Here is a 16930-nt window from a genome sequence, read left to right on the forward strand (position 1 = left end):
AGGGTATGTCACTGGCAGACAAGTATATGAGGACTCATTTGCAGAATTAAATATTTCCCCTTTCAGTTCTGTGGAGCCTTTCCTTATAAACTGTAATTATAGTAATGAACATTTGCAAGCCAAGAGAGAGACAGTAATTATTCATCCACTTGGGGAAACTGAGGCACTGAGGGTCAGAGAGACTATTTATTTCACGGGACCACATCATAAATAAGTTCAGCTTATGGTCACAATTAGGCCAGCCTTCTGAGCAAGTCATGGGGACAACGAGAAGTAGAAATTGGACAGCCATCTCCTGCCTCACGGGTCAGCACTAGCCTGGTCTCCAAAAGAAGAACTGTCCCAGCTTTGCAGAGGAAACCCTCTTTCTTCTTCAGGAAGAGCCACAAAATCTTAGAGCTGGTTCTGCATGACTCAGTTCACACTCCAATGCAGTAATTCAGATCCGAGCATACCGTACCTGAACAGAACGTGGTACGCAAGTAATTTCACATTTAGAGAGAGATGTTGATGAACCAACGACATCATTTTCTTGTTAGAAATACTTTACAAAAATTCAGTGGCTCCAATGGCTGTTGGAAGATCTCAACATAAGCAAAATGCATTAATCTGGGATGTGACTCTCTTTCCTAAACTTCATCTAAAGCTTAAATGTTTTGAGGTTTGGAAGCTGAGCTGAAACTTTTTTCTTAACTCATACAATTTTATCTTTACTCCATCTTCCTCCATGCTGAAAAGAACATTAAAGTTAACAAGATAGCTACACCTGCTACAGGTGCAGCTGAGCCAAAGCGTGCCCAGCGTCTCCATAAGATCAGTTTTCTACATCACGGAAAGAAATCTGGGTAAGCATGTGTTTTAATCATTATCAACTGCTATCTCCTCTCTTACGACAGGAATAGTTTATGGTAATACAGAACAGAACATGTAGAGCAACTCACAGGGAAGATGAATGTTCAGTGCTAGCAGAACCCTGCCCGGTGCTACCTACAACGAGAAGAAGCTGTTCCTTTGAGCACTACTCGCTTTGTCTCTGCACAGCATCACGCTCGGTTTTCATCCGTGTTATTAGAAATCAAAGTTAAGGAAGGAGAAAATGGGGCTCAAAGTTAAGCTTTTAAGGAGCAGCAGTGCTCATTGCCTAGCACACAAAACCCCGTTTGTTGCCTAGCACTTACAAGACCTCTCTAAACTGAATTTCACCCTCTGTGACAGCCTATGCATTCTGTAACGACCTACCAATATTGACGAACACGAGCTGAGTATTAAAAGGTGCTCGCATTGTTTTTTACGGGTGGTGAAAAGTAAGGCACGGTGGTTCCCAGTTTGCTAAAGGGCATCAAGGAAACCTCTGTCCAAGATGGGAAGGGGATCCACTCGTGTCTCCACCTGACGGCCTTGAACATCTGAGCTTCACCCACGACTGTTGGGCACAACCTGTGGTGGCCACGCCAGGACAGGACATCGTGCTTTGAGGAATACAAAGATTTGGGGCTTTTGGGACATTCTGGGACTCCAGTGGCATCTGATGTTGCTCCCAAGGGTCCAGCATCATTTCTTCTCCCGTCATGCACCCAGTTTTGTTCCCCACCTCGTGGCATATTATGGCTGAACCGGAGTTTTGGGTTTGTTTGATCTTTGCATTTATAAGACTGAACTTTGAAACTGCGGCTGACTGCTCCGCAGGGGAAGAGATCCGTGCACAATCAGCTGTAGCTGGCGTCTCTGCACGAAAAGTGTGTTTATCTGTACCTTTTCAACTATTTCAGCAACAAACTTCGGTTCACACGAATTGCTATATATTGCTGTTCCCCAGACCACCTGGGTGGGGGAACTCAGTGTAGTTACTTTGTAGTTTTGAAATGACAAAAAGTTACTTCGGAAAGAGCTACTCAAAGCTGGGCTGACTTTTCAATCCTCTGCCTGGGGACATGAGGACATTTTTTTACTTTTTTTTTTATTTTTTTTTTTAACTGCCTCTAAGGAACTTCATTTTTAAACAGCCCAATGAGGAGGATTCCCACTGACAGCTCTGTTTTTTTTAAAGCAGACAATTTCCTGCCCTTCTCTCCCTTTGCTGCCATGGAGGAGAGCTGCTGGTGCTTTGTAGGAGTCACCAGTAACAAAGAGAGACATGAATGCTAATTTTGCCAGTTCTCAGAGTGGGTCAAAGAAGGTGTTTTAAATAGGCTGGATGTCACTCTCGTGCTGCTACTCAAAGGAGCTGATGGCTGGATTAGGTTTGCGAATATAAATTACAGGATTTCTAGGTTCACTTCCCCACCATCCCCATCGAATTGCTTTAGGTGTGGACTCAATGCCAGATGGCTCCTCACATGGGTCAGATGTCCATGCAGAAAATTCATTTCAGGGTCACTTCTTTGTTCAGTTTCCCTGAGGACCCTATTGATTCCAGCTTCCCGTGGAGAAGGATTTTACCGAGCTCTTGGGAAAGGGAATGCTCTTTAGATGAAGCTGCTGAAAGATCAAATCCCTGAAGACCAAGCAGCAAACTCAGCTAAACCAGACATGCAACATGCAAGAGCTTGTGTGTGGGTAAGTATTCCGATTTACATTCCTTTAAATTGGTTTAATGTTAATGAAACTCAATCAAGACTTAAGAGCTTGATCCTGATTTGCACTGAAGTTCTCTTGCCATTGCCAGAAATGTTTAGAAGGGTCACAAGGCTTTATCAAGGTGTTAAAATTGAAGTTGATTTAGGTAAACCAGGGTAAACTTCTGTGCGAATATTTACATGTGCTGGCTGAAATTTGCCGTAGGATTTTGGTTTGTGCTTGTAAAAAGGAATTAAGATGTAAGCTAAACTGATACAAGAGGTTTAAACTGCATAAAGGATGTTCACTCAGGGATTTCTATGGGTCAACTAAATCATTTAAAATGAACAAACTGCGTTTATAGGTCGAACGTTAGCATAAAGGAAAACCTGGCCATAAAACTCATTATGTTGACCTCTCTGACTATGGGGACACCCTCTAGGAGCAAATGGAAGAGGTACTTTCCAAAATCATTTAATGCAGTGATAATCCGCAAATATTGGCTGTCTACCTCTGAGCTACTAACATGAGAACGGATGTGGCACTTCTCCATCCTGCACTGCGGTGGCTTCAGCTCTTCATTATCGCAGCAGCATCTTCCTCTGCCTGCGAGTGAGCATCCACACGCGAGGGCCTGCCAAAGCGCACTCGTCACTGCAGCATCATTAGATCAGGAACGCAGAACCCGGAAGGTGCCTGGAGCAGGCAGATTCAAATACAGCTGCAGAAGATTAAAGGATCCTGGAGTCGTTCCATGCAACAAATCTTTTCTCTGCACACCCTGTAGCAAGTTTGGTGCGTGCTGCAGGTCAATGTGCCAGCCCCGGTGTTGGAGCGCAGGATTAGAGTCGGATGACAGGCTGGAAAAGATCCTCTAAAATTTGCTTTTGTACCAAATTCGAATTACGCTTACCGAGTGCACTGAAATCAGATGGATCTCCAGATGAACAGCATTGCTGCCAATTTTGAAAGGCGTGGTCAAATAAGTTCTAATTGCCTCCTGCTTTTTTTTTAATATATATTTTAACAAAAGGAGATGCAGGCTAACTTGTGAAACCAAACTGTATTTATATTTGCCATGGGATATGGTTATTATTAAAGAATGTGGCACTAAAGATTATTTCAGAAAAAATACATCAATATCTATATATCTATCTGCCTGTCTGTCTATCTATCAATACCTATACCTGTATATTTAGGTATACATACATGCATGTGAATAATAGAAAGAATATTACCAGTTTATTGCTTGTATTACCCTAGAATTAACTGTGTCAACCACTGCCTTGGCATTACATTAATTTTATTTTTGGTTTAAGTATTAGAAGAATAAAGGACTGCACTGACATTTCTCCACCAATTATTTATTTATCAACTACTGTTTTTTTAGAAATCAGAACTTTTGCTTAAATAAGAAACTTTTAAAAAATTGTTAGTAACATCATTTCTAATAGGTAAAATGATTTATCCCAACGAGATGATGGAGTATGTATGCTGTATTAGGAATAATAGGGCATCAGGGATGCAGGGGCTGTGACTACAGAAGGGATATTAAAAACAAAAAGCCTGCTGTCAGCAGCTGTAGGAGCCCTGATACAGGCAGGATGCGGTGGCATCATTTTAAGCACTGTGTAATTAGGCTTGTCCTCAGTAGGATTCAGTCAACTTGACTCTTCCAGTCTGCCGGCTGTTGCTCTGCCTTCTAATATTAACAGTAAAAAAGCAGAACTGGTTCGAGCCATGGGGTGCAGGCACGGGGATGAAGTCAGGTCTCTCCCTGACCTCCTCTCCCTCTCAAAGGGCTTTTGCTCTGAGCAACGGACACGTGAAAATACCCTGCGAAATAATGGAAATTCATTATAATTAGGAACTATTAAACATGCGTGTAGAGCTTTGTAGATATTTGTGCCATGGCTGCATTATTTTTCATAGGCAGCATATAGTGTAACGCCTCTTCTGGGACCAGTGTTTTGTGCTGTGAAAGCAGACTAGCAATAACGCGGACTGCGCTACAGGCCTATAAAACTGACTGCAAAGCAAAAATCCTCCAGAAAAGTAGCCAGACCACACACAGTTAATGCAAGCAATCTCAGCTGCCTGTCATACAGGCTTTTTAGTTATAGAAGTCTTTAAAAATCACAGTTGGAAGGCCACTAGCGTTTAAATTTCTCTTTATTTTCTTCCTCTTTCTCCCTTAAATTTGTTTATATGATTTTAGTTGAAGACTGAGGTATACGTCATCAAGCGCCGGGCACCGATGAAGTATTTGGAGTTGTCTCTATAGATGGACGGGGGTGTTCTCCTTACACCACAGCTCCTAGAAGGGATACTCTCTGGACATGAACCAAATGGGACATGGCACGCTCTCAGTGCAGTGTTTGACGCTGGTTGGAGTCCAGCTTCTTGAGGCTTTGAGGGTTGGGTTTTTTTCACAGCTGGTTTCAGAAAAGCTTCTGGCACAGTCTGGAACTAAAGTAATCAAGTTAGGTAAATTGAAGTGGAGTGGGAAACCTGAAATGGAAGATACAGCACACGGTGTGGATGTCACAGCTCAGCAGCCTCATTTTGTCAGCAGCCAGCCACCCCCAAAACCGAATGCCAAATTCTTCCGAGAGCGTGAGTGAGTCGGGCATCAGAAATCAGGCGTGGGGAAAAGGGTGCGGGGTGACGCTGGGCGGGATGCAGGCAAGTGCAGCTGGAGGAGGTCCTTAGGCAGATGCACGCCGGCCAGGATGTTGCGTGTAACGTCGCAGGGCACAATCTGGCCAAAAAAAAAAAAAAAAAAAGACAGTTTCAAAGAAAAGGCATAGGCTTCACACTACGCTGACGTTCCTGTGAACAGTTCGCTCTGGGACTGGTGACAGGGAGAAGAGGATGATGGCCTCTGGCATCGGGCACGAGCATCAGAGTCAACAGCTTCGATTCCTGCTGTGGAACACTTCTCTAACCTTGCTCAGCACGGACCAGGCCTCAGTTCTGCAGGTGTAAAAATGAGGAAAACACTTCCCAAATTAGATAATGACTTGGTGAGATGCAGTGGTGGTGGACATGCTGCTTTGAAATAGGGGAAAGTCAGACTCAGTTGTACACAACTGAATTCAGAGTTACTGCTGGTACTAAGGGGCAGGTAGGAACTGAGACGGCATGAAAATGAACAGATAGAGATGACAGGCTGGGCTGGCAAAAAGCGCCTAAATCACTTTTGAATATATAACCTGAAGCTCGTGGAGATGTTCACTTCAGGCTCTGGCAGGTCGGAGGGTTCCTTGTCCACAAACCCCTCAGAAACCACCGCTCAGACGCTGTGAGTGCCCAGGCAGCCCTCTCAGCCTGCACCCTGGGCATGACCCACCGTCTTTGCCAATCCCGTACGAACCCACATCATTCCTGCACCCTGATTACTGATGTTACTCATGTGCTTCAAGATATCCTTCGAGTACTTGTCGAGCCAAGGCTTCTCTTGGGCCGTTTTGTGTTAGGAGGAAACATCTGCTCACAGCTGGCCGTAGAGAACTGCTCATGCAGCAGGATGGATCTACTGAAGCAGATCTCTCACTCAAACCTACCTGGTTTAAATCCCTAATTAAAAACCCCAAGGAAAGGCTCAGCTCAAATTATTTTTTCTTAGTGGATAAGGCTTTTGCTGTAAGGTATCCCTAAGCACAGGATACATTGCATAGTCCATGAAGTTGCCTCATTTAAAGAAAAAGAGTAGTTTCATGAGCACCAGACCTAACAAGGCCAGGCTCCTTGCAGATTTGCATCTCTTGCATGATTGACTTTGATGTCGAAAGGAAGCAAGAGCTCCATTTGAAATGTGCCCTGTCATTACAGAATTTATAATGTCCTTTTTTTTTTTTTTTTGCATGAATTCTCCAGGATATTAGAAGATACCATTTGATATTATATCTTCTGTAGTAACTGCAGCTCTGAAAGGCTTTTCTGCTTGGCTGTCTCTTTCATGCACCCTGTAGGAACTTTGCAACATCTACACTTCTGTAACTGAAGCTGGCCAAGGGAGCTGAACGTTGTGGTGGGATCTTGACATACATGATCACTCTGTCTCCATGCATAAGCTTCGGTTCCTGCACTTGCAACTTTCAGTACCAGCCTTTTCTGCATTCCTGCACAGATACGAGCAAGATCCCCATCTCCCAAAAAGTTCTTCATATACCTGCCTATTACCTGGCCTGTGGGGTGGCTTTCCAGTAGAACAGGCTTAGCGCTTCTGTGTGTTGTTTGCCGGAGAATGAGAAAACAAAAGCCAAACTGCAGGTTAACTTCTCGACTTCTGTCTTGCCAGGGTTAGGTTTTCCTTTCCTGGGATTTCTGACTTTATTTGGATTAATGCTGGATTAGTGCATTCATCCATCTGAAAGCCAAAGGAGATCGAGAATATCTAGTCTAACTTCCAGGCTGATCCATTTCATCCAGTTACACCTCTCCTGAGGGAGATAATCACATTTCTACTGAGTTACCTATGTTCTAAAAAAGTGATCCCATCTGTACTTGAGGAGTTCAGGGGAATACCCCATTTTCTGGACGTTTTACTTCAGTGATTCTTCCCCTCACTATTTATCCATGCATGACATACAGCTTCATGTTGTGTTCCTGCTCAAGACATTAACGAATCCTTCAGGATGTCTATTTTCCTCTCCCATCAGTGCTTTTTGATTGTAATCAAGTCACCTCCTAACGTTCTCTTTGACAGCCCATCAGTGCATTGAGCAGTACTCGGGCGCCTGGGCAAACAAACTATCTCTTCCTCTAAAGCTTCGGCCCACGTTTGTGCGAGCTATGGGTGCGTGCTTGGGATGCGGGCAGAGACCCCCCCTGCCTACAGCTGCCCAGGGATCTGCCCCCCTCCAGCCGCTGCTGGCCGCATCGCCACGCTTTGCCCATCACCGTGTCCACGGGCTGGGAGGTGCCTCTGCTCTAAGCTGCCGCGGGTTAGGGACGTGCAGCTGGGGGAGCGTCACCACAGCCCTGCCCGGGTTGCTGCTGCTGCTGCTGCTGCTGCTGCTGCTGATGATGATGATGATGATGATGATGAGCTCTTGCCCTGCAGCAGCTCAGCCGATTCCTGCCTCGTCCATCGCCTGCTTCCAGCAGTCCACAAGGTGATTGTGGTGACTTTTGTGTCTGTGCGCAAACCCGACAGCTGCTGAACCTGACATAGGTCACCTATAGGAGAAAAAACACTTTTCTACTGTTTTTTATCATCCCCTGGTCTGTGACTCTGACACTGCCCCTGTACAGCACTGCAGTGCGGTGCCTCCACCACAACCCCTCCAGGTCTTCCCTGTGGCTGCTGGCACGCTGCGGGCAGCATCCCCCCAGCACGGTCTGAGCAGCACTGCCTGCCCTGGGGGTACGGCTGACGGGGATTTCATACGACGTGTTCTCTCACTGCCAGGAAAACTTTTAGTTATCAGTCGTTGCTTTAGCTTCTGCTCTGCTCTTCCAAGAAAACTTGGAAGTCGGTCGTACAGCTCTATCCTGGAGTCATCCCAGAAAATTGGTTTTAAAGACAACAGGATTATGGGCTCTCACTCCACTGCATTTATAGGGACCGTTTAAATTTTAAGTGATAAGCTTTGAGGTGAAACCCCTGCTTTGTGGATACACGGTCAGACTCGTGTTTGCCTCAGTTACTCATTTCACTTGGCCTTGCATCTAGACCTCATCTGGTTCAGACAGTTAACAAGTGCCAGCAAACGTCCAGCTGTCACTTAATTAGGAGTAATAAAAACCATCTCTTACACAAAGCTGATGGTACCCCACTGACCAGATTAAGCCATAATACCTCTCTGCCAGCCATGGAGCTATAGGATGGCCAAAAACAGTTTTCCTGCATTATTTCCCTTGGCATTGCCCATGCTTTCATAGGACCGAGGCCAAACGCAGCAGTACCTGTGCAGGGCGGTCGGCACATTGCAGGGGAAGGAAGCCTCGTCCCGGGGCCAGACCAGGGGATGGGCAGGCGGGTGGCCGTCCTCCTGCCGTCCTCCCGCCGGGACGGGCTCCCTGCCAGACCGCAGACAACCCTGCCAGCCTTTGTTTCCCACCTTTGTAAAAAAAATCCTTCTTTGAAGGCCTAAGTTTAGCAAGTGTTTATTTGGACTGCAGTTACTAATTATGGTAATTGGGCAATGGGGGCGGGGGGGGGTGTGTGTGTTACGGCAACCCATTCCAGCCTCTTGCACGTGGAGGTCCCTGGGTGCAGGTGGGTGTGGAGGGGACGAGCGAGGGCTGCAGGAGCCATCGCTGATGAGAGAGGAAGCGATCCCACAGCGCGGGCTCCGGCTCTGCCCCGCTCGGGGCCGAGGTCTGCCCTGCAGTCCCATCGGTCGGTGCGAGGTCGTTCTGCAGGGTGCTGCAGCGCACGGACAGGAACAGGGTTGGTGGAGGGTCGTTTACATTCTATGGCATCCTTTCAGGAACTGCTTTTAAGAAAAGGATGTATTTTATCACAAATAAATTATTATCACAAATACAAATCTTGCTATGGCACATCACAGAGATGCGCTGTCTTTTCTGGGGTCTCTTATTTCATTTTTTTTCACTGCTGTTTCCCTTTCAAGCACTGCCATTCTCCCTAACCAGCATTTCAGTTCCTGCTAGCAGAGCAGAAAAAGAGCTTTTCAACTTGTATTTTTTGTCTACAAAGCTTGGAAGTTTATCAGGACTTTCTGAGAATTAGAACCTCCATCCAAAGCTCCATTCCTCTTCCTCTCCTAATAAGGTCTCACATGGGGAAGTCTACCACCTCTTAAGACCCAGACAGTTTCACCTCCCATTCAATTTGCCTGGCACTATGTCTAAACGATCTACCTGTTAAAATTGTCTGCCTGCTAATTATTGTTTTTCAGATGTTGCCAGAGCAAGAAATAGGCTCTTCAGGGAGTAAACAAGGGGAACCAAAGAGAAAATTTGGCCCATAGTAAGCCCTCCAGCACTCTAGATTGCATTGAAACCAAGAAAGACAGCTTTAATCGTGTCAGAATACTGCTATCACAAATGAAGTGCTTACCGAATCAACTGGAAATGACAGTTCTTAACAAGCCAATAGTTCTACTATGGGCCAAATGACAGAAAATTATGTGGACTCTAATAATGTCAGAGCTGTTTTCATAACACATTCCTTTTTTAAACCCATAATTCCAATCCCAAATGAACTTTCAAAGCAACAAATTTACTTCAGACACTTGCCTAAATAAATCTGGTGGCAGCTGGAAATTTGCTTCACTGCCTGGGCTTTCATCTCCTCTGAGATTTAGAAACAAAATCCCAGTGCTTCACCTGCCCATTGCCTTCTGCCAGCTGCACAGCACAAAACCCACATCTGTATCTTAGAGAAACAACACAGACTCCTTTTAACAAAATTATTTGTCTTTTATTCTGTGCCAAAGTCAGGACCTGGGCTAGAAACAGAGATACAGCATGAAGATACCGTTTGAAGCTCTGTTGATAGCGTTTGTCCCCAGCTGGAAGTCGGAGGCTGTGAACAGCGGAAGGTCTGTCAGAGAGAAGAAGCCAACATTTCATTTTCCATTGAACTTAGGTAAACCCTGGTCATGCAGACGTGTCTTCTTCAAGAATATTCTAGAAGCATCTGTTAGTAGTCTGAGTCAAGGGCCTGGCTATTTATCTATAAAGAAAACGAAACAAAAGAGGAATGGTTCCCAAAATGCCTCTAGCAGATCCCAGTTGCAGCTTTCTTTGGAGCTGGTCCTGCCCTCACCCAGGTCAGGAGATGTCTCCTCTTCTGCCGGCCGAGGCGTAGACCTCTGGCACATGCTACGTGAGAGGGCGAGGGGTGGGAGTGCCCCGGGCACACGCGTGGAGATGGGAAGGTGTCCCAGCTATGGGCAGTGGTCCACCCCAAAGACCACTGCTGCAGCTGATTGCTCTTCCTTCATTAGCACATGTGAACTAACGCAAAATCAGTTCTAGTGTTAAAAGTCATCGCTGCAAATACGGCTTTTGCTGTGCCCCACGCCTGTTGACGAGGTGAGATGCCCACGGGGAGCCCAAGCCTGTCCGGAGGAAGGACTAACGCTGTCCCGGCAGCGCAGAGTCTCCCCACACATCCCGAACGAAGGAGCGCAAATTTAACCGGCGTCCTCTGCTGAAACGGGGAGAAACGCCGCGTTTTCTGGGAGCATGGTGCCCTCTAGTGCATTTGGGCTGAAATAGGGTCTTTTGTTGGTCTGGCGCACACCCCTCACCGGCCGTATTCACACCGAGCGTCCGGCTGAAGTTAAAAAAGTAATTTACCTGTTGGAAACGTATCTGGGGCTTCTGCACATCGATCACATCGTGCTGCCGCACCAGTTCATTTCAGAGCTTGCAAATGGGCGCTGGGTTTTGTACCAGCGGAGTTGAGGGTCTCTGCTAACAGAGGTGTCAGGTGCGGGTGTTTTCACTCCCACGTTGGCTGGATGGAGCTGAAGGAGGGATTGCATCCAGCCCATAAACACCGTCAGAGAGCAGCGAAGTGGCCTGGCTCGTCACCTCCCTGCAAGGTCTGCCGACTCGCCACCACCTTTTGCGGCTGAGAAAGTGGCGGTTAGGAATTTCCCCCTCCGTAGAGGATTTTGTATATCAGTTCTGCTGTGTCAGTCGATCATTAAGAACATCTTGGAAAGGGTCCAGCTGGCTGTTCAGCAAGGGCTTTATTTAGCACTTGGTCTGCAGCCATACACATCTATATGATGTGGCAAAATGAGAGCTTGGCTTTCAGAGAGCACGTGGGCTTTGGCGCGTGAAGTTTGCTCCAGCACCTTCTCCAAATGCCGTGGTCTCAAAGGCCCTCGTACCCAGGGAGCGGCAGTCGCTGACAGCTGCATCTGTCCGGCGCATTTGCTCTGAATCCTTTTTTTTTTTTTTTTTTTTTCATTTAAAACCCTTAGCTTCTGCGTCCTTGCCAGTGCTGTAGAAGGATGGGGGGTGGGGGTGTTCTGTTCCTGTAAATAATTTATTGTGGATCTGTTTAAAGGTTCCATAAAAGAACTACAACCATTTTAGCTTGACTGCACTTTCACAAGAGGTACTCACCTCAAGATATTCTCTGTCTAGAGGATTAAATTACATGTTTTCTCCAGCAAAGGGTTTCTTCACCATGGCCGTAAAGCTCCCCAAGTCGGCAATGCTCACCACTAGTTTTGTGTTGCTATCTTGAGTATCAACTCGGCTATCTACGCCTCTTTTCATCAAAAGATTTCTTATTTCTACAGAGTTCTGTTGTTATGCTTAACATATTTCCTGGTGCAAACACAGCAAGTGTACTCTCTTTGCAAGTGTTCTCTGACAGACTGCTATTGATTTCTTCCCCCATAGCTACTGATGCACACATACCTGGTAGACACTTTTTAAATTCTCCAATGACTTTGTCCTAGTTCTCTCTGAAGGAACTACAGATTATATTAGCATACGTTGCAGCACTGTGACATATATACTGGACTGTATTTTGTAGCTGACTTATGGAGACTGCACATATTTAAAGCATCTTGGGCAGCTGGAGTGTGTGGAGCTCCCCTGGGGATGGGTGAGCAGCCACCGAGAGCTTATGGGTCAGGATCAAAGGGAGGGCAGGGACAGGGGACATCATAGCGGGGGTCTGCTACAGGCCACCTGACCAGGGAGACCGAGTGGGTGAGGCCTCTATGGACAGATGGGAGCAGCCTCACGTTCACAAGCCCTGGTCCTCATGGGGGACTTCAGTCACCCCGATATCTGTTGGAGGGACAACACAGCAGGCCACAAGCAATCCAGGAGGTTCCTGGAATGCATCGATGATAACTTCCTTCTCCAAGTGACAGAGGAGCCAACAAGGAGAGGTGCCATGCTGGACCTTGTTCTCACCAACAAGGAGGGGGCTGGTAGGGGATGTGAAGCTCAAGGGCAGCCTTGGCTGCAGAGACCATGAAATGGTGGAGTTCAAGATCCTCAGGGCAGTGAGGAGGGCGCACAGCAAGCTCACTGCCCTGGCCTTCAGGAGAGCAGACTTGGGCCTCTTCAGGGGCCTGCTAGGTAGGGTGCCATGGGACAAAGCCCTGGAGGGAAGAGGGGCCCAACACAGCTGGCTTGTAGTCAAGGGTCACCTCCTCCAAGCTCAGGAGCGATGCATCCCAGCAAAGAGGAAGTCAGGCAAAAACACCAAGAGGCCCCCATGGATGAACAAGGAGCTCCTGGACAGACTCAGACACAAAAGGAAGCCTACAGAGGCTGGAAGCAAGGGCAGGTGGCCTGGGAGGAATACAGAGAAACTGTCGGAGCAGCCAGGGATCAGGTTAGGAAAGCCAAAGCCCTGGTAGAATTAAATCTGGCCAGGGACATCAAGGGCAACAAGAAAAGTTTCTATAGAGATGTCAGCGATAAAAGGAAGGAGAGGGAAAATGTGGGCTCCCTCCGGAATGAAACGGGAGCCCCTGGTTACCCAGGATATGGAGAAGGCTGAGGTACTCAATGGCTTTTTTGCCTCAGTCTTTGCCAACAAGGGCTCCAGCCACACTGCCCAGGTCACAGAAGGCAAAGGCAGGGACTGGGAGAATGAAGAACCGCCCACTGTAGGAGAAGATCAGGTTTGAGACCCTCTAAGGAACCTGAAGGTGCACAAGTCCCTGGGACCTGATGAGATGCATCCACAGGTCCTGAGGGAAGTGGCGGATGAACTGGCTAAGTCACTCTCCACCGCATTTGAGATGTTGTGGCAGCCTGGGGAAGTTCCCACTGACTGGAAAAGGGAAACATAACCCCCATTTTTAGAAAGGGAAACAAGGAAGACCCAGGGAACTATAGAGCAGTCTTGCCTCTGTGCCTGGCAAGATCATGGAGCAGATCCTCCTGGAGACTATGCTCAGGCCCATGGAAGATAAGGAGGTGATCGGTGACAGTCATCATGGCTTCACTAAGGGCAAATCATGCCTGGTAAATTTGGTGACCTTCTATGATGGGGTTAGAGCGTTGGTGGAGAAGGGAAGAGTGACTGACATCATCTGCCTGGGCTTGTGCAAAGCATTTGACACTGTCCCGCACAACATCCTTGTCTCTAAATTGGAGAGACATGGATTTGATGGATGGACCACTCGGTGGATAAGGAATTGGCTGGATGGTCACACTCAAAGAGGTCAATGATTCAGTGTCCAAGTGGAGACCAGTGAGGAGTGCTGTTCCTCAGGGGTCGGTACTGGGACTGGCTCTGTTCAACATCTTTGTCGGTGCCATGGACAGTGGGATCGAGTGCACCCTCAGCAAGTTTGCTGATGACACTGAGCTGTGTGGTGGGTCGACACGCTGGAGGGAAGGGATGCCATCCAGAGGGACCTGGACAGGCTGGAGAGGTGGGCCTGTGAGAACTACATGAAGTTCAGCAAGGCCAAGTGCAAGGTCCTGCACGCGGGTCGGGGCAATCCCAAGCACAACTGCAGGCTGGGTGGAGAATGGATGGAGAGCAGCCCTGAGGAGAAGGACTTGGGGTGTTGGGGGATGAGAAGCTCAACATGAGCAGTCAATGAGTGCTTGCAGCTCAGAAAGCCACCCGTGTCCTGGGCTGCATGTCCAGCAGCGTGACCAGCAGGTCGAGGGAGGGGATTCTGCCCCTCTGCTCCGCTCTGCTGAGACCCCCCTGCAGTGCTGCGTCCAGCTCGGGGGTCCCCAGCACAAGAAGGACATGGAGCTGTTGGAGCGAGTGCAGAGGAGGCCACGGAGATGCTGCGAGGGCTGAAGCATCTCTGCTCTGGAGACCTCAGGCTGAGAGAGTTGGGGTGGTTCAGCCTGGAGAAGAGAAGGCTGCGCGGAGACCTTCGAGCCCCTTCCAGTCCCTGCAGGGGCTCCAGGAAAGCTGGAGAGGGGCTGGTGCCAAGGGCAGGGAGTGCCAGGCCAAGGGGAATGGCCTGAAGCTGCAGGAGGGCAGATGGAGCTGGGATGTGAGGCAGAAATCCTTCCCTGTGAGGGTGCTGAGGCCCTGGCACAGGGTGCCCAGAGAAGCTGTGGCTGCCCCTGGCTCCCTGGCAGTGTTCAAGGCCAGGTTGGATGGGGCTTTGGGCAAGCTGGGCTAGTGGAGGGGGTCCCTGCCCATGGCAGGGGTGGCACTGGGTGGGCTGGGAGGTCCTTTCCAGCCCAAATCATTCCCTGATTCTGTGATTCTATGAACATGCCTCAGGGAAGGACCTCAGTTAAAAAATGACAAATGCCTGCACGTTAACTATTTTAATTAGACAAAGCAATCCTTTTTGGTCCAATTGTTTCATGACAGAGCAGAAAGAACTGACAGACAAACCTCCAGGACATGGATGCAAATCTGTCGCTAACTGCAACGAGGACATTTAAGATCGATTCAATAGTACCTGCACGGCACTTGTCACCATTAAAAAACGATAGTAACCTTATCACTAAAAACGTGTCCAGGTCTGACAGCCCCGTTCAGCTCCAGGTACCAAAGAGGTTTGACAGACCTCGGCATCCCTGGCCGGTGGCTGCTGCCTTGGCCAACATCCACGAGGTGGAGCTCCCAACCTGGCGATGAGCCCTGGGGGACACCCCACCTCCCTCCTCGCACTCGGTTTTTCCCTCTTCCCTCCCGCTGACCTGTAGGGCTGTAGCTGGGTAGTGCATTTTTTATTATTATTATTATTAAATAAGTGGTTGTTTCAAAAGTAGGCACGAAGGTTTCCTTTCCCATCTGTTTCTCTGACTTGACCTAATGCCGATTTGTGCTCTTGTTCCATCACAGGACCTCTTAGATACAAAATAAAAAAACCAAATGGCGTATTAGAAAATGGGGCATAATTGCGAACAAATAGCATTAGGTCAGCTTCACTTTTCTCTCACGCTGAAAGCTCCAGAAAGCAGAGATTATCGGTAAATTCGGATGGTAGATAATGACAGTTAATGATAGTTGACACAGACAGAACCATGTTCAAGAATTTCAAGTGTTTCCCTGAAAATTTTAACGTAATTTCACCTAGCCAATTTCTATAATTGTGGCAGGAATGTAAATGTCTTTCCTGCAGCCCTGACACAAACAGGTCATGGTAACTATAGAGGACTGGAAATAAAATGAGTAATTTGATTAATCTTAGACAGCTTTACAAGGGACAGTTTTTCAGGAGATTTTTGCTTGTTTTTCTCATAATGTTGAGAGTAGGAGTGCTGATATTACCTGAGGCAAGCCAGAAAGTTTGTTAACATCAAACAAAATAAGAGCCAATTTGATTAGGGTTCTTTGAAATCTGGTGGGTAGTCACCGTCCTGCTCAGCTCCAGCACCCCTCGCGCACTCTCGCTACAAAAGGGAATTTGCAGGAAAGCCCCTTGCCGGCTGCTGGGCTGCGGACAAGGGGATGCTCAGCGCCAGCCCAGCACCCTGGGGCGCTGGCAGGGACCTGCTCACCCCAGGGACGCGGCAGAAGCAAGACCCCTGCTTCTTGCAACAGCCCCGCGCGCCGGAGTACACCCCACCAGACGTGCCTATGTTCTTCTGCTGCTCTTCGGGCGGAGATGATGATTTTCCTATCAGTTTTTGATGAGCGACTCCTTCAGCTGGAGCAGCCGCTGTGTGCCTGTCGCCTGGCTTTGACCTCCCGTTGCGGGAGCAGTGACTCACCAAGGACGGCAGCGCGGTAACTGGTGAGGCCATGGCGTCACTGTCCAGGTAATGTCCCCATCAGGGCTCTTCAGTCAGGGTGCTAATTCACTTCCATTTTCAACTGCTGGAAAACATTACAATTTATTTCGGCCTGTGCGGGAGGGCAGGTTTGGCTGTCTGGACACGACCTGCTGCCTCTTGCGCCCTGGGTCCTCGTCCTACCCAAAGACCTCTGCCCCTCAGCTGGAGTTTCAGCTCTCACCCCACGTCCTGCCACGTGGTCCAGACCCCCTCACTGGATGCTGTTTCGCCCTGACCCCCATCATCACTCATGGTAGACCTCTGGCATCTCTTATGCCTGATTCCAGGTGCTCTGCTCTCAGGGTTGCTTTCTGGCCAGGGAATGATAACTCACACCTCGACAGCTCCTGCTGAAGCCCTCTGGCTGAGCCGGTCCGCAGGGACCCGAATCACTTGTTGCTGCAGCCTGGCTTTTGGTGCAGGGTCCTGCCGGACCCTGGCTGGACGTGCTTGGCAGGAGGTGTTTGCTCACCCTGCGAAGGTGCAACATTTCAGGAAGCAAAGCACCGGAGACTTGTGTCTCTGACCTCCCAGAGCTGCTCAGAGCATGACTACAAACCTAAGGAAGGGCTGGAAGAGCCTCCACCAAAACCCAGAATAAAGTCAGCGAGACGGGACGTTGGAGAAAGAAGGCAAAAAACTAAAAGTGAGGGCATAAAAGATACTCATGTCTCTCGCAACTATACTTGTATCCTACATCTTA

The sequence above is a fragment of the Grus americana genome, chromosome Z, assembly GCF_028858705.1.
Source record: "Grus americana isolate bGruAme1 chromosome Z, bGruAme1.mat, whole genome shotgun sequence".
Classification (NCBI taxonomy): domain Eukaryota; kingdom Metazoa; phylum Chordata; class Aves; order Gruiformes; family Gruidae; genus Grus; species Grus americana.